Source organism: Phodopus roborovskii, unplaced genomic scaffold, assembly GCF_943737965.1.
Source record: "Phodopus roborovskii unplaced genomic scaffold, PHOROB, whole genome shotgun sequence".
Classification (NCBI taxonomy): domain Eukaryota; kingdom Metazoa; phylum Chordata; class Mammalia; order Rodentia; family Cricetidae; genus Phodopus; species Phodopus roborovskii.
This window is the reverse complement of record NW_026126625.1, coordinates 8,641,117-8,660,346: the sequence shown is the minus strand read 5'-3', so window position 1 is coordinate 8,660,346 and position 19,230 is coordinate 8,641,117. Positions and strand designations below refer to the sequence as shown.

Below are 19,230 nucleotides of genomic sequence, written 5' to 3'. Positions count from 1 at the left end.
TCACCCCCTTCCTCCTAATTCCTATAAAACTCATCCCCTTCCCTCATCTTTCCAATATTATATCCTGTCATTTTTCAACAACCAACCTAGTTAAATTTATGTTATCCATAAACTCATGCATGCATAGTCATCTACTGGAGCATGGGCAACTTCTCAGGGGCCACACCTTAAAGGAAACTGAGTCTCCCTTCCCCAGAAGTATCAGCTGTCAACAGCACTTCCTCTGCTATGTTGGGCAGAATTTCTACAGGAGACCACAGCTGCTCTGAGTTTGTGAGTGTATTGATTTTGTCATGTCCAGAAAACACGGTTTCACTCTGGTCCTTCCGGATCTCTGGGTCTTACAATCTTTCTGAAGTCCCTCTTCTATAATGGTCCTGAGCCTTGTGGATGTGATGTAAGTGTCCCATTTGTGATCAAGCACTCCATAGACACTTATTCTCTGCTATACCAGTTGTGAGTATTTTGCATCAACTTCAGTCCCTTATACACATACACAAAATTGTCGTTGTTGGCATTGTTTGTGGAGGGCTTTGTATGTTTAAAAATTTATTTCAGTGACCTTGTAAGGCAACAATTAATCCTCAGCAAGCAGCAAACCCCTGAAAAATAATGGACAGACAAGTTTTTCCAATGACTTTCTGAGTCAGTAGGCTGGTGTGTGGCAAAACATTTTTGATGTGGTCTGAGAGCTTTCCCCTGTTTTTCTCCACTCAAATAATACTATACCTGGCAAAAGAGTAATAAGCTTACCTTGGGGACCTCTGAGCAATACAGCCATGGGTTCTTATCATATTAACAATATGAGCCATGGGGTTCCTTCGGTGGAGAGATCCTTAAGTTTAACCAGACCAGAAAGCAATTGATTGACCCAACAACCAGTTTGCCACTATTGCATATATAAGCGCATCTTGCCATACCCGTGAGTAATCATTATTGATGAATGATTTCCATAGGAAAGGATTGAAAACCAGAGAACTTTCACATTCAAGTTGACTTTAATAAATGGTTTTTAATAAATTCTGAAAATGTTAATATTTCAGAGGATGGAAGCCGAGGAGTTGGCTCAGTTCATAAGTGCTTGCAGGGCAAGCGTGAGGATGTAAGTTTGAATTCCTAGAATGAGTGTAAAAAAAAATGCCTGGAACACTGGTGCCTATAATCCCAGTACGAAGGAAGTGGAGGAAAGAGGACTTCAGAGACTTCCTGCCCAGCCAGCCTAGCCAAATTGGTGAGCTCCATACCCCACATGCATGCTCTCTCTCTCTCTCTCTCTCTCTCTCTCTCTCTCTCTCTCACACACACACACACACACACACACACACAAGTGCTTGCATATCCATACCCATGCATACATCACACACACTCAGGCATGGGCAACCCCTGACACACACACACATACACACACACACACACACACACACACACACACACACACACACACTTCCAAAAAGGAAGAATCTTTAAGAGGAGGCATACAGATGTTCTGTGAAGCTGCCATGCCAAAGACTTGTGGCATTCTGTAACATCACAGGCCAGACAAACCTTGTTTTCAAAGTAACTGCAACATAGCCACTCAAACAAATTAATGTTTCACTGAGTGACTGACTCCTTTCAGGAATAACATCAAGGACATTTGGATAGAGAAAGGACAGAGGATGGCACCAACAGAGGGAAGGGCGTAGAGAATTTCACCATTTTGTAAAACCTAAGCAATGGAGCCTGTTTTTTGTTTTTTTACTTTTTTTAAGAAGCTGCAAAGGCACTCCGCACCCTAATGTGTAATCTAAGAGCCAGTGTGGAGAATGGAAATGGGGTCGTTCTTTGAAAGAACAAAGGATGTCCATCGGCCTAGACTGAGACCCTAGTTTCAGGGTCTCTTAACAAGAATGATGCTCATTTTTAAATTTTTTTTAATAGAACAATAAACACCTTTATTACATCAGCTATGAATGATGGTTTATTTGCCTTTCCTGGCTTTGATCTTCCTCAGATAGAACTCCAGCTCCTTGCCTTCTAGCACATAGCCATCTGCTCTGCCACACTGGCAATACAGGCAAGAAGCTTGCTCTGCTGGAACTGCTCCTCCAGAAGACTGCTGATTTTGGCGTTCTTTTTCCTTTTATCATATTTCTTTTGAATTTTCATGGATCGTTTTTTGTTTAATATTTCTTCCTCCTCAGGAGTCAGCTTGGCCCCCTTCTTGCGGCCCAGGGGCAGTGCATAGTGGGACTCGTACAGTGTGCTGTCAATGAGCACAATGCAGTTCTTCACTAGGGTCTTGGTGCCGACCAGCTCATTATTGGATGCATTGTAGACAACGTCAATGATTCTTGTTTTTCGAGTACAGCACTCAGAGCCCCAGGAAAAGTTTCCCACATCCAATCTTAGGGCACTGTACTTCTTATTGCCTCCTCGAACTCATACTGTGTGTATACGATGAGGGCCAATCTTCGTGTTGGCAGCAGGCCGTCCCAGTTCATACTTCTGCTTCTTGTGGTAGGGCTTTCTCTTATCCCCGGTCTTGCGGCGCTTGTGCCAGTTGTCCTGAGAGATGCCCATCGCTCGGCTCTGGCTGGAAAGAGGCTCATTTTTAAAAATTAATACTAATAAAAAATAAATTGGAAGCTCAATGATATATCCTGTTAGGTTGTATATGGGTGTTCCTTTAAATGTTTTGTTTTGGGAAAAGGCCATCTTTTCATGTACAGTGTTTGTAATAGCATTGTCAGGAGCGAGAGACTGCAGGGAAAGATGGTAATAAAAATGAGAAATCAGGCAAGGGCTTTCCCATGGAGGAAGATAATCCAGACAAGCAGGCGGGGAGAGATTTTTCTGGAAGGGGAAGCAGCCACTGGATGAAAGTGTTGTCCATGCCAGAATCCGGGCCAGTTTCCAACTCCCACTAGTTTCCATGAGTGTCTGTGCTGGCAAGCTGGTGAGAAATGCCAAGTGGTTGAAAAAGAGAACTCTCTCCTCAGATGGTCACACTCAGAGAAAAGACCTAATTTGCAGATGGTAATGTCTTCCCCTAAGACTTAGATGTTCAGAAGAGGTGTCCTGCTCAGCCAGCCAAGGACCTTTAAAATTTTTCATGGCTTAGAAAGATCAGGGTTGTTTAGATTAAAGACGAGATGATTAGTGCCAGACAAGCAAAGACCATGGGCTGTCTAGAACAGCGTGGTCGTCTCAGAAGAATCTTATCAAATTCTGGTAAGGTATAATCAGAGATTTGGGGATTTCCATGGAGTTGGCTGAGCCACCTACAGTGGATGGGATTAAAGGAGGAAAGAATACATCAAGAAAAAAGGGTGATGTCACAGGCTGTGGGCATGCCCCTAGCTCCTGGGCCAGTCACACATTGTGAACTTTAGTCACCATCTTTTCATTCGCCCCATGAGAGAAGTTCTCATCTACACCCTTATTTTTCAGATAAAGAAAGAAACTTCAAAGCAACCAAAAGCTTTTCTTTAGATCACACAGTGAGTGAAAACATGAAGAGCTGAGAACATAGCTCAGTCCATCCATCAACTACTTGCCTCACAAGTACAATGAGTTCAATCCTCAAGACCCTCATAAAAACACCAGATGTGGTAAAACATTCTTGTAATCCCATCCCTGGGGAGATTGAGGAAGGAAGCTTTATGGGGCTTTCTGGCCAGCCAGTCTAGCCTAATTGGTGAATTGTGGGCCCATGAGTAACTCTGTCGCTAATAAAGATGGACATGGACAAGGTTCTTGGAGATGACACCCAATATTTTTCTCTGGCTTACATACACACACACACAAAGAATAAGGAAGAGAAGGTCTAAGAAGTGATTCTTTTGCAGAACCAACACAGAAAATACGCAAACTCAAGTGCAAGCCCACCCACTACCTTTCACATATCCTACACAGGCAGGGCCTGGACCACTGGGGTCCTAGATAACATTTTCTCCTTAAAAAAAAAAAATTAAAAAGGAGGAAATTATACCATTAAAGATACAACAAGCAAATGCTTTTGCAGCATGCCATCCATGTGATAGTATAGACTTTCAGCCTCCATCTGAAAATAGGTGGATCAATATAAGGTTCTATAACCTATTGCAGGATGGTATGTGCAGGAAGCATTGCCTTGTCAGAAAGTCAGGTAACAAAAAAATGGCTCCAGCAAATATTTATATTACATGGAGTGGGGAGTGGGAGGTCTGTAAGTAGTCACACTTTCATGTTAATTCTTTACCATTTGTCTATTGCTACAGTATATGAGTCATTGAGCATATTTTAGTTTTCAATCCTCAGCATAGTAATGTAGTCTATAGTTTCATTTTGAAGCTTTTAAAGACAGAATCAAAATTAAAAGCATTTTTAATCAAAAGCCTGAAAATTAGTACATGTCACCTTGATGATTTAAACCATATATTTAGTGTTTTATTTCTCATATCAATTATTGGTGTGAAGTGTTATTTGTTTGGCACCGTTTTTTTTTTTCAACTCAGTGAACCAAGCTATATTCTTTAGCCCTCATAGTAATTGGAAATATCCCACCAGATCTGATTCTGTGTGCAGGAACTTTATTCTTATGACAACGACAGTATTCAATTTTAAAATCTCTACTGTATTATTCTAGAAGGTATAATTTATGCCCAGAAGCTTTTGTTAATATTGCTACAAACTGTGCTTCCTTTGTCCGGGTTTCATTGTACCACTGATTTCCAAAAGCTGAAATGCATGTCCATGTGTCCCCTGCCTTCACAGAACAATTCAGCTTTCAGAGACACAGTCTCCCAGACCAATGAAACCAGAAGGGCCTTTCCTTTGTAGCCACATCAAGGGCCCCACGCAAAGCCTCAGAGGAGAGGGAGGGGTACAGTGGGGCTGTAACTCCTACATTTCAGGAGACTCTGCAATGGTTTCTGAATGTGGGGTGCAGAAGCATCCTGGCTCAGGGTTGGAGACCCAGAACTCTGAGGCACCATATCCTTTTCAAATGAAATAGTGACTTTAACCTCTCTACTCAGTGAAGCTTTGTTGCAACAGAATGGCTCTAACATTTCTAATTAAAAAAAAAAAAAAAAAAAAAAAGGAAAAGAAAGAAATTGTGAAATGTGATGGTTGGTCTTCACTGTTAACTTGGATGGCTTTAAAAATCACTGTGGGAACATGTTTCTAGGTAAGTCTGTGAAGACATTTCCAGAAAGATTTCATTAAAGGCAGGAGACCCATCCTATGAGCTAGAGCCCAGACTGAAAGTGAGCCAAGCATCAGCATCCATCTCTCTCTGCCTCCTGATTGCAGAAACCATGTGGCCCAGTGCTTCAAACTGCAGGACAAAATAAGGCCTTCCTTCCTTAAGTCTCATTTGTCAGGTACTGTACCATAGCAGTGGGAATAGCAGCTAATACATAAGGTATAAATGGGAACTAGAATGAAGCTGAGCAATTACCTGACTAAGAAAAATATTCGCATTTGCTTTGTGTTTCTTAAGTGACAAAGCAGGGTCCTGTGCTTGTTCTTATTTGAAAAATCCAATAACCTTGTATAACAGAGAATAGAGATTGCTAAGAACTCGGTTCTACACTCTGCCTTCACTATTATCATGTGACTTTGCACAATTCACTTAACTGCTTTGCACCTTAGCACATCTTCAAAATAAAAACAAGGTGAAGAGTTCTTATGATGAGTAGTAAGGAAGGAAAGACATGAAAGGATGTCAGGCCACATATAGTGTGAGCCACACACACATGTGGATGCCAACCATGACCATGTCATCTTCACTCCCTTCAGATTACACTTGCTGTGCTCACAGGAAGCCTGGGGTTTCCAGTAATGGATTCCATCGAGGGTTTTATATGGTTCCTACACTTCCTGACTTCTGGTATACCTCCATGAATTCATAATCTTCAAAACTAAGTACATTTCCCAGACTCCATTAGATTAGAGTTCTGAATATGATTTCTGTTTGACCATCTAAATGGATTTGGACAGGGGTCCTGAGAAAGTTAGTGATGGAGTTTCTTGACTTGTTGGTCATCATGGAAACTACCCGATCAGGCTCTGCTATCTCTATAGAGACATGGGTTCATTGGGTAGTTTGGCTCAGTGTTGTGGCTTTTAGAGTAGTTCCAAGAAGCTCAAGCTGACATCTCTTTCTTGAACACCCAGAATGATATTATGAGCTGTGGGTATGCCTTTCATATACTATTTTTGTAGAACCAAAAGAATGGATTCTGATATCTTCAACTAAGAAGATCTTCAGTAGAGAGGATGCAGGCACTTCCCCTATTTCACATACAAACTGCAGAAGAGCAAACCAGGTTGTGTTTCTGAAGCTGGTGTTTATTCCACCACATCACAGGAAGGAAAAGGAATAGTGTCCAATATTAAGCTGGTTCATTCATAAGTCTGTGAGACATGATCACAATCACACCATACTGGAAGAAATATACTGGACATTGGGAATGCTTTGGAGCTTCTATGGAGCTCAGTGAATTGTCCTTAATTTTTAAACTTAGCATAGAAAGTGATAAGCTTCATTATATATTTTAAGCTTTATTATGAAAAACGTTGCAAAAAAATCACATAGAGCTGTAATGATGGCTCAATGATTAAAGGCACTGGTTTCTTTTTCAAAGGACCCAGTTTGGTCTCCAGGACATCATGGCAGCTCACAATAGTGTAACTCGAGTCCCAGAGGATCTGAAACCTTCTTCTGGCCTCTGAGGGCCCTGAATGCATGTGGTACATGGATAGGCATGCAGTCAAATCACCCATACACACAAAAGAGTAGTCTTAGACATGACACAGCACAAACGCCGTAACTTACAACAGTGACCTATGTTCAAATTGTACTGATAGAATAGTGGCACAGATGTTATGGGAGTAGCCAACCACTTTTTGATTGGGTTAAGTCTTACTCTATGAGATAAAACTCACTCCTGACACTGGTAGAGTGGCCCAGAACCTGAGACTAGATAGGTCATGGACTTAGGGGAAAACTTACAACTATTATTTTGTTAAAGACATATGTCCATAAAATGAATTCTAGTGACACACTATCATACCTATAGATCAGAGTACCACTCAACCCTTATTAGAGAAGCTTTGTCTTGCAGTAGATGGTAGTTGACAAGGAGATCCACAATGGGGTAACATTTGAAGAGCAAGAGACTTTGAAGCACTCAGCCCTAAATGGTATGTCATTATCAAATGCCTCACCTCAAGGCTCAGTAATCTATCCAGAAAAGGAGATGGAAAAAAAAAGTCTCAAGAGGAAGAGATAGTGAATGACTCCAAGCAAATAGTATCTTTGAGACACAGTAGGACCAGTACACATATAAACTCACAGAAACTGTGATAACACATACAAGATCTGTTCTGTATGGAAAAAGGGGAAGTAAACACAAAGTCCCAACCCTAACCAAGAAGCTATCTTCTGGGAAAGGGAAAACCAGTTTTCTCCAATGGAGTGTCACTGGGTATATCACCAATATTCCAGGGCAGGCCTCATGCCTAGGAGTAGTTGGCCAACACAAAAAAAAAAAAAAAAAAAAAAAAAAAAAAAAAAAGGGACCCATACATTTCTTTGTTCACCTTTTGCTTGATTTGTATTTTTTTTTTAAATCTCAATGACTTTCCTTTATTCTTGCTTATCCATTTTGATTTTCATTATTGTTCTTTTCTTGTTGCTTTTTTGAGAGAGAATATGAAGTTGGGTAGACAAGGAGATAATAGAATTTAGGATGAGTTGGGGGAGAGGAAGAAAATGACCAAAATATATGGAAAAACAATTTTAAAATTAAAATTTAAAATAATAATATTAGATTTTAAAATTTAAAAACATCACACACAAAATTAACTAGAACCAAAGTCCATGTAACTCAGTGAACTTCTATAGAGTTAGAATAGCCATTTGGAAAATGCCAAATATCTTTGTAAGTACTTAACCATCACCCAAACCAAAAAAATCTAAGACAGAGTTAGAACTAGATAAATGATTAGCTTTTCATATATGTCATTATATCACTTTCTTATTCATCTCTTCCTGTGTTATCCTCCCCATCACCCTTGACTGCCTCTTGCTGCCCTTCTTTCTCTCGAAATACTTCTACCTTCCACTCTCATGTCACATGTTTCTTATCCTCCACCCCTGCCCTCATCCACTCCTTTAAGAGCTCTGCTTCCTTCTGATGGTCCCCTCCTTTCAACACACACACACACACACACACACCAGAGAGCCTGCCAGGAAACATCAAGATAGATTTCTCAGGTCCCATCAGAAAAGACAAATGGGGAGGAAGTAACTCCAGACAATGGGAACATCACACCCAGGGACATAAAGCATCCCACCACTCATGGTATTTGTGAACTTGTTTTGCATTCAAATAAAAATCAGTGTTATTTTATTTAATATTGTATTAGATTAAATTATTGTACTTTGTGACTATTTTTCTACATTCTTAGTATTATTAGGTATTAGTTAAGATTTAGACCATTTACATAAAAGCCACAGGCAGTAAGTTAGCAAAAAAAAGTATATGATTGTAGAGCATTTGAACTTATTTAGTTTCATTGATATAAATCATCATTCTCTTTTTAGGACAATCAGAGGCCACTATGAACATAAAGATGCTAAAAGAACCCTGCATACTTGCATTGTACCATGTGCTGGAGCAGATTGGGGTTACCTGAACCTTGGGCTTATTTTTATTTTAAAGGAAATGGACTGAGTGGCTGGACAGATGGATCAGGGGTTAACAGCACTGATTACTTTTCCAGAGGACCTGGGTTGGATTCCTAGAAGCCATATCATGGCTTACAACCACCCACAACTCCAATTTTAGAGTATCTGACACCTTCTTCTGGCCTCTGTGGACACTGCACTGCATAAATGTGGTACACAGGCACATATGCAGGCAAAACACATGTACAAATAATAATAATATAATAATAATAACAAAAAATAATGAATAAGCTTTACAAAACCCTTGACCATTATGAGAAAAGAAACAATGTATAACTCCCCTGTTCAGGCCTTTGTGGGACTTCAGGTGTCTGTGACTCTAGCCCTCTATCACCCCTGTACCCTGAACCACCCACTGACTGGATTCACCTCTCCCCTCTCAGCGCCTGCTTGCCTCCAACCCTCGCGTTTCTCTTAGAAGTCCAACTTAAGTTCGCTGAACCTTTTGTTTAAGACATCAGAGAACTCCATAGCACATAGTGGTAGAAATAAAACAGAAAAGAGAATCAGGAACTCAGAATCTTCTGATGGCTTTGAGTCCACGGCAAAGTCATATTCCCTCATTGCCTCCCCGTGACACCAAGCTCTACTTGGAAAGCTCTCTCTGAGATACAGGTCTTCCCAAGGTCCTGCAGGAGCCTGATCTCTCCATGAGAATGAGCCTGTGGGAAGACTTGTCTCTCAGCAGTAGATGCCGTTGTGTTAGGTGGGGAAAAACACAAATGGGAGGGTGTCTGTTTTGTCTGTTGATTATAACTGGAGGAAATTGAGACAAGTATGGAGCTCTTCAATCTGTGATTCTAGGGTTAAAAAATCCTACAAATACTGGCATTGCTCACTACTGAAATCTGGATGGCAGGCAGCTGAGGTAAATGACACGCACAGTGCCTATAGAATGAATAACAGAAGAAACAGATATCTTAGTAATGGAAGAGAAATATAATTCCCTAATGTGGCCAGCTGGCTCATAGAGGCTTCTGTTATCATCTTAAGAAGTAGAAATTTTTTTTTCAAATCAAAAGCTGAATAAATAAGCTGAAATTCAATTACAGATGCCGTCTGGACAACACGATTTCCAAAGCCTGTTGAGGATAGGAAAGTTAGAAAGTCTGATTATCAACTGGATCTGCATCCTATCCATGTTCTTCTCTACTTCCAGGAGCCAGCACAGTATTTGGATCCATGCTAGGACAGCACAGGGTGACTGGGAAGCTCAGTGGTAACTGAGAAAAGGAAAACATTTCACTGAGTGATGGAATACTTAAGACAAAGCTAGCCAATAAGAAACTAGTACCTGGCCAACAGTATAATATCAAATACAGAGTCTCTATGTATTATTTGGGGCTGGCGCGGCAGCAGGACAAGACCAGCGGCGGCAGGCGGAAAAACCGTACTCCTTACAACTGAGTCCCACTGGATATTCCTGGAGGACTCCAATGTCTGGGAATCCTGGGCTCCCTGATCTTCATGCATGATCTCCTGCTGTTTCAGATGCTGAGTGTTTTAAGTACATTTGATTCTCACAACCCCACCACCACCTCCTCCTATTGCACAGAGGCAGTATCTGTGGTTCAGAAGATGTCCAAATTTGCACAGCTCATGGGGAAGCAGAGCTTCAGTGCTCATAGGCTCAAGCACAATATGAAGTTGTTTATTTGTGGAGGATCTATCAAATTCAGCGTCCTCTTCTGGCTACTGTTTAAAGATTCTTCATCAATTTCAAAGTGGTTCAAGAGCTGTTGTCTATGGATGGTCCAATATTAGCATTTTCCCAGTCTCTCACTCACCATCATCTTCATTCCAAAATAAAACCAGGCTCTAGAAGAAGGGAGGGTTAGCCAAAATTGTATAGCTAAGCAGCCATAACTAGAAGTTCTATGTTTAAATCAAATAAGCCATGTATGAACTAGATAGAAATAGGTAGATAGGTAGATAGACAGACAGGCAGATAGATGATAGACATTCACACCTAGAGAAATTGTCACCAAGTAGACTCTAGGCACAAAAAGGAAGACTTGCAACTCTTACTGTAGAAAAAACACAGGAGATTTGAAAACAATTCCATATACTAGGTTCCTCTTTAGGAAGGCTTAAAAAGTAAGGACTTAAAAAGTGACTTCAGGGTCACTCATGAACTTTAAGTGAGTGCAATCCAGATGACTAAAGGATTCCTTAACTGCTCAAAAGCATTTTAGCATCTACCTTGAACAATAAGATGAAAATGTTTTTAAATTCAATAAATAAGAGGGACACTGTTAGATATTAAAATTTAATATAGCTGCAATAATTAAAACCTTACAGTACTGGTGTTGGGCTAGACAAAGAACAAAGGACAGCAATAATACAGCAAACCCACCTATAATTATGAATCTAGTGAAACCAAAAGGTCTCGTTCAATTTGAAAAGACTAGAGATAATATATTCAATATTGTTCTGGGGCAATTGACTAATCATTTAAAAATGAGAAATGGAAATAGCTTCATATCCTCACACTGTTCAAACAATTTTAGAAAATATAAGATTTTAGTATAAAATTAAATATACTAATAGAAACAAAGTAAAATTGATAATTTAAGCAGGACACCGAAAGTAGAAATAATAAAAAGATATATAGAGATTGAAAACTCAGTATGTAATTCACTGAATGTGAACTGGACATCTCCTGTGGGTCAGGCATGGCACTGGGTTCTGGGTACATTCTAGTTTGTCTAAGTTTACTTCTTCATGAGCACACAATCCTCCACAGCTAGATGAGGCCTCATGACTAGGTACAAGCAATAGAATGTCTATGAAGGTCATGCCCAGTTTTGGTCATTGATAAGCAACAGTGTGGTCTTCCTTAGTGGCCAAACATTGGTATTGTCACCAGCTACTGATAGAAACCTTGACCCTAAAAATCAATTCATTGGAGAAGAAATTACCCGGAGCACCTGCTAGGTATGAACAGCTGCATGGAACTCTGGGTGTGTAAAGAAATCTTAGGGGAACAAGCCATTGTGTTTTAGCTCCATTTTTGACAAGACCTGTTTTCTCTGACTAATACAAACAGTTTTTCTGAGAGTGGATTGGCTCAGCAGGCAGGGCCATAGTAGTGAGGACTTACCTGCTGCTAGTGGCTGTTACCCATACTACTACACAGAGGCAAGAGGATCTGGAAAACCCAGAATCTGAAGTGATAAGAGGTGGACAGTGTGCCTGCTGATCCCCAAGGAGTGAGTAAGGCATCAGAAAGCCTAACATCACCTGTGTGTGCTGCTTCTTGGTGCATTTGACAAAGTGTTGGAAGAGTCAGTGACACTTGGGAAAGGAGGGGCTGGTTTTTAAGCAGAAATGAAAGAAACCAGGAATACTGCAGATGTTGCAACTTCCCTAGATCCCACTAAGTACAAGATGGGGCTTCAAAAGTCTTTAAATAGTGTTAGGTCTCAAACCCAGGACAAACAGCTATACTTACTATATCAAAGCAGACCTGACCACCAGGTTCCCCCAACATCCCTATTCCCTTCCCATTCAGGGTATGGCTTACCCTGAACTTATCCCTTACCCTAAACTTCTCTAGCCCAGAGGCTGGGCTGCCCTTCCCTAATAATGCAACCGTTTGAGTTACTTGATCCCTTTTCGGTCTACCTTTTACTCTTCTGGTGTCCTGGGCTCTCATCTCTTCTCTCCTTTCTCCTCACATGGCCTGGCTCAGGATCTCTTCCTCTGACTATGCTCTCTGTTTTATCTACAATAAACCTTCTCCTCCAACACACCTAGGAGCAGTCATGCCCTTCCTTTTCTATTTCTTTTCTTTATTCGAGTAGCAAATACACAAAGAAAATTCCCAGGGGGGGGGGTCTCAGACAGTGATTATGGTGTTTGCCTTCATGGAATGTTCTAAAGGATTCAAGGCAGCCACCTATGTTAATGGGTAGCATAGGATATGACAGCAAAGAAACCAAGGGAGAATTGGGTGTGTATTAGAAAGCTGTTTTGCCAGTGGGACTTGGTGGTACACACCTTTTTTCCAGTGTCGGAAAACAGAGGCAGGCCAGTTTCCAAGTTCAAGGCCAGCCTGGTCAACAGAGTGAGTTCCAGGACAGTCAAGGCTACACAGAGAAACCTGTCTCTAAATAAATAAATAAACAAGCAAACAAATAAGCAAGAAAGAAAAAGGAAAACTGCCATTTTAACAAAGCAAAACTCCATACTGGGAACATGTGGCAATGCAAAACTGCCCATCAGGTAAGAAACGACAGAACAGAAACAAAGAAAAAGGCACGGTTCTACAATCTCCTTCCAGAACATGGTCCCATGACCTCAGGATCTCCCCTTCTAAAAGTTTTAGCATTTCCCCTTAGCATCCATCACCAAGGGTGCCAAGCTTTAACAGGCAAGCCTTTGTTGGCTATCCAATACCCTGACCTAGAGCTGGGTGGTTCTTTAACACATAGAATACTAAGGAAAGCAAAGGAACTCAGACTTTTCCACATCATAAAAGCAAGTACACATTGCCAAAGACATTGAAACTAAACATACTTGTGAGACAGAAAATGTGGGCTTCACATTTCCAGAGCAAGAAGCTGGCAAAGACAAGAAACTAGTTCCCAAGTTCACAGTTACCACTCCTACTTCTCTGTGTTCCAGTGGGAGAAGGTGAAAGGTAGAATCCAGACCACCCATTGCCAGCAGTCCTTCCAACCGCTACTTCCCAGGAGAAGAAAAGCCAAAGCATAGCTTGCAGACAGTAAGTTAGTTTCCATCCTATGTGTCTAGCATGGTAGCAGCTAGGCACCAATGATTGGAAAGTCACCAGCATCACTGGTTAGCTCCCATGAAACTCCAGTAAAAAGAAGTCCAAGGAAATTGTTCTAAAAGATTAAATCAATGTCTAGTTAGGAAACTCTCCTGATAACACAGGCTTCAGGTTTCCCGTTAATGTGGACTGAAGCAATTACTTTGTAGCAAATGAACCCTGGTGAATTGCACTGATGGCTAAGACAATGAAGTCAGCCTCACCAATCATTTTAAATCTTTTAAAATAAGCAGCTCCAAGTAGCATATAAACAAAATAAACAGGCAGACTGTGAAACATAATTGAAAACCAGAAACTGACAGAGCTATGACCACCTAAATTTTGTGAGAAGAAGCAAAAACATGCTGTGGACAAAGAGAGAGCCAACTCTATAGATGGTGCTGGTAAAACTTGATGTCCATCTGCAGAAGAGTGAAATTAGATGTGCAACTTTCACCTTGTGTAAAAATTAAGGGCTTTGGTTTCAAAACATGTAATACTGAAGCTGCTGAAGGGAAACGTGGAGAATACTCTTCAGGACACTGGGGCTGGCAAGAACTCTCTCAACAGCACAGGAACTGGCTCTGGGTGTCAGCAGATGAGCAAGCAGATGCCCAGAGAGCAGGGCAAAGTCTACACCTGCTCTACAGGCAGCCAATGTCCAGAATTTACAAAGTACTGAAGAAACTGCAGGCTGGAGGGATGGTTCAGCACTTAAGTGCACCTGTTGCTCTTGCAGAGAACCTGGATGCATTTCCCAACACCCACATGATGGCACACAACCATCCCTAACTTCAGTTCCAGAGCATCCGATGCCCTCTTCATAACTTCAAGAGCATTAGGCAGACACTTATTAAGCATGCATATATATGTTAAGGCAAAACACTCAAACACATTGTGATGGTTTTCCTTAGTTGTCAATTTAACCAAGTCCAGAATCAATTAAAACCCAAAGTAGATACCGGACACACCTGAGGGTGATTTTCTTAATTAGATTATTTGAAGGACAAAGACCCACCCTAAAACTTGGCCACACACCTCCTGATGGCTTCCCAAATAAAAGGACATGGAAGAAGAAAATCTTGCTGTTTTTGCTGTTTGCCTACTTGTCCTTGCTCTCTATGGCAAGGATGGCTATCCTGCTGCTGAAGCCAGTATAATTTCAATTTCTTTAGCATTCCAACATAAATTGAAGGCCAGCAGCTCTCCAGGAATCTTCCAGGGATTCTAGCACCAGATTGGGACTGCTGAGACCTCCAGCTTCAAGGACTGAACCACTACTGGATTCTCAGCCTCTTGATCCAACAGACAATGTTGGGGAACATAGACCACAGCCTGGGAGCTAGACTAATAAATCCCATAGTATAAATACATAGCCATATATACTCATACATATTAATACATTACTATATATGTATATATAGTCAGTTAAGCTTCTTTAAAGAACCCTAATACATAAAACAAACCTAACTTTTTAAAAGAAGAACTGCAGAGATTAAATACCAAGGAAACAAAACTGCCAGTCAACAATCAGGCTAATTGAATAAACAGACAGTTTTCAAAAGACAAAACACAGACAGCCAATAACTATTTTAAAAGTTTTAAGAGTATTCCACACTCCTAGTCATCAGGGAAATGCAAATTAAACCTACTTTGATAGACCACCTCACCCCAGTCAGAATTATGACAGCTAACATTGGAAAGGCTGTAGAGAGAGGAGTCCTTATCAGCTGCTTGTGTGGGTGCAATTAGTACAGTCATTATGGAAATCAGTTTGGAGTTTCCTCAAAATTAAAAGTATAACAATCTTATCACCCAACTATTCTCTTCTTGGGCACATATTCAGAGAACTCCACATCCTGCAATAGAGATGTTCATATATATCTGTCTTATTGCTGACCTAACTATAATAGCAAGAAAATAGAACCAGCCTAGACATTCATCAACAGATCAACATATAATGAAAACCTGCTACATATATAAAATGGAATGTTATTCAGCTGTAAAGAAAATGAAATTTGCAGGGAAAAAAATCATTGGATTTAGCATGTACAATATTAAGCAAGGTCAACCAAATTCAGAAAAGAAACAAAAAAACAGACATGGTCTCCCACATATCAGATCTTACACTTCAATGTGTGCTTCTTTATAGATAAACAGCTGTGAGTGTAAGCATAGAATAACATGTAGGAAGGAGTCAGAAAGAACAGCTGATACCAGAAGGCAAGTGAATGAAAAAAAGAAATAAAAAGTAGGACATGACTGCTCCTAGGTATGGTGGAGGAGAAGGTTTGTTGTATGTTGTAGTTATAAGGGAGAGCAGAGCCAGAGACTGAGACATCTGGGAGAGTCCAAAGTAAACACGACTCTGAATGGGGCTGTGTGAGGAGAGGAGAGAGGGAAGAGGAGAGAGCCAGGAGACAAGAGTTCAGGAGGGTAAAGGGTAAAAATGGATTTAAAAGGACCCGGCACAGGCAAAATGGCTGAATTACATAGGGGGAGGGGACAACAGAGAGAAGAGTAGCCCAGTCCCTAGGCTGGAGAGCTCAGGGCAGAGGGCAGAGTATGCCAGCCATACCTGTAACAGGTAGGGACTGAGGGATGCCAGGAGAACCTAGAGGCCTGGTCTGCGTTGATAAGTAATTAGTCCTTTGACCTGGGTTTGAGACCTAAGAGTGGGGAAGATAGAATGCAGGCAAAATAAGACACATGAGAGCTGAAAGAGGATTTGAAGACAATAGTTTTTCTAGTCACAGTTCTTTTTTCCTTGTGTGTGAGGTTGGGGATGGGATGGATAAGGCCATTAAAAAAAATAAAAAGTTGACAATGAAACTGTCAACCTCTAAACAAAGCTGTATGGCTACAATACTCATTTTAACTGCATAAAAGTTTGGGATAGCAAGTGTCTGAGCCGTCCCTTAAATTAACTGTGTGGTATTTTAATATGTAAGCTCATCACAATAAAGTGATTTTCAATAAATAAATAAGTAAACTAAGAATAGGCGTATCTAAGCCAAAGAATATAAAATCATAAAAATGCAGAATAGAGAAGTCAGAAGATCTCTCCAGCAACCCGAGGGCTCTGGTTCTCTGCAACGAGCTTCCTGTGTTCAGATTTGCTAAAGGAGATTGCAACTTCTCTTGCCACAGGGAGAGAACAGTATGTCAGTGTGTGACAGGATGTCTGTCAGCTCATTCCTCAGCTGTCACCAGTTTACTGTACATGTATATTATGACATCATGTTGCACACCTTGAATGTATCCCATTAATTTTATTTTATACAATTTAACCCAACAATTTCATTTTTAAGATTGTGTCTCAATGAAATCATTTTAGATATGCACAAAGACATCTGTAGCTATAATAATGGTGGAAGAATTCTCCCACATTCTCCATAGCTTCTAAATCAATGTAAACCTAATATCAATGCCATTCAGTCCTGCCAGGTGGGGAAGTGAGTAGGCCCATTTGAGAGAGTCCTTTATCTTCCTGGGGTGTTTAGAGTCTGCAAGTTCTGCACAGAGCAGCCACTCCATCTCCTGGAGGTAGTACCCCCTTACTTCTGGGATTTGCTTATAGACAGAGATGTTTCTAAGGTGCCCTCAGTGCCCAAAGTCAGACCTCAGCAGCATGTCCCCGGGAGGTCCTGCCACTCTGGGGCACTGTTCATCACATGCTCACGTCCATCCTCTCACACCTCCCCTTTTAGGACCCCAAACTCCTCTCCCACACAAAAGTCATTTTGTTCTTTGCATAATCCCCTCAATAAACTGAGATTTACTCAGACAAAGGCCAAGAAGAAAGAACCTCTTCAGAGCCCCCATGACAAAGGAGCACACAGGCTCCAGACTCAGTTCTTTAAAAGGCACAGGAGTGAAAACTGAGGAGAGAAGCCTGGGCAGGGCTGTGGCTCTTTCAAATCCACCAGCCACCTAGACAAAAGTAAACTGCCAAATCGTCTTTGCCAGCTGTTCTTGCACCGTTGGGATAGCCTACCTCCAGGAAATAAAAGAAGTGATTTGTAATGTGAGGATGTTCAATTCATTACATTCTCCCTGTGTGAGGAAAGATTTGCAAGGACTCAAACTCGATGCAGAAGGTTTCATAATGGGACAGTAGCACAAAAGACAGGGAAGACAAGGAAAAGAAAATTGACGTATTTAAATACACTGCAGTTTTCTATAGATTCAAAGTTCACAGAATTAAAGGGACATGATTGTAAATGTATCTTATGTATATGTGTATACCCTTATGTATGCATACATGTATACTAGATAATATACAAATATACCATGCAATGTTCACTTTGCAGAGTGGAATCTTACATATTTTTCTTCTTGCTTGAATCTATATAATGCCATGCCCTATTTTTGTGACTAAGTTTCCCTTTGCTGACACTAGCTTCAGGCCTCCATCCTTGGCTGGCTTGGGGTTCTGGCAACTGCCTCCAGACTGCTAACTTGGAAGCAGAAAGAGCAGAGCCCCAAGTCATGTGAGTTATAATTGAAAACATTCTTCGAGGGCTTTAAAAGCTTTATTGGCTCATCTTTCCATGCTGAGGACTCATGAGTCTGCATGCCAGGGACTAGACCATGCAAGGTGCTAGCTCTTGGAATGGAGGACCTGCAAACCAAAAGGGAAGAGAAAGGAAGGGGGGGAGAGAGGAAGGGAGGAAGGAGGGAGCATGAAGAGGCAGTGCTCCCCTCACTCTTCCCAGAGCAGGAAGTAGAATTTGTGGACAGGCTGGCTGGCTCCTGGCCTGTGCATGTGCACAATGCCTGGTTTACAGTGTGGGAAGCCATTTTCAAGAATGCATATGGCTGCCTGGTATTGCCCTATACATCTTACTATACGTGCACCCGAGGCTGCTGAGCAGGCATCAATGGACTGCAATGACCAAACCAAACTAAAGGTTTCTCAAGGGCAGGCCAGGAACATGGAGGTCAGAAGGTCTGGGGACCAGTGTGGGCTCTGCACTAGCAAGCCCTGGGACTTGGATAAGACTCTAGCCTTCTGCACACCCAAGTCCCCTGGAATATAAAGCCAAGGATGGACTGGATCAGTGCTTGTTGGGGTCAGCAATAAGAAGCGTAAGTGGCCCTGTGGAGCTAGGTGGGTGTCATGGTGATGACCCCTGAATAATTAGTTGGTCCCCCCTCTCTCCCTGTCATTCCCTCTCTTTCTCTCTTCTTCCCCTTCATTTTAAAAAAACTTTCATGCACATATTTCATTTTTTTTTTCTATAGCAGAAAATAACTAAGTGTGGTGGTTTGAAGGACAATGCCCCCCAAAGGGAGTGGCACTATTGGGAGGGGTGGCCTTGTTGGAGGAAGTGTGTCACTGTGGGGGCGGGTTTTGAGATTCACTAGGCTCAAGATACCACACCCAGTGTGTCAGGCTTCCTGTTGACTGCAAGATGTAGCACTTTCTCAGCTGCTTCTCAGGCGCCGTTGCCGTGTCTGCCTGCATGCCACCATGTTCCTTGCCATGAGGGCAATGGACTAATCCTCGGAACTTAAGTCAGTCACCCCAATTACATATTTTCCTTTGTTAAAGTTGCTGTGGCCGTGGTGTCTCCTCACATTGATGGAAAACCCTAACTAAGACACTTAGAAATGATAGAACTTGATCCTGTACTTCCTTTCCATTGAATCAGTTGGTGATTTTTCTTATTTATTTACTTATTTATTTATTTATTTTTGGCCATGGCAGAAGCTACAGGATGATTCT

At 41.3% G+C, this 19,230-nt stretch overlaps 1 pseudogene; it reads right to left on the bottom strand.

Moving 5' to 3' along the window:
- Nucleotides 1–1,899: 1,899 nt before the first annotated feature.
- On the bottom strand, nucleotides 1,900–2,570 carry LOC127238087 (40S ribosomal protein S8-like; annotated as a pseudogene).
- Between the last annotated feature and the right edge of the window lie 16,660 nt (nucleotides 2,571–19,230).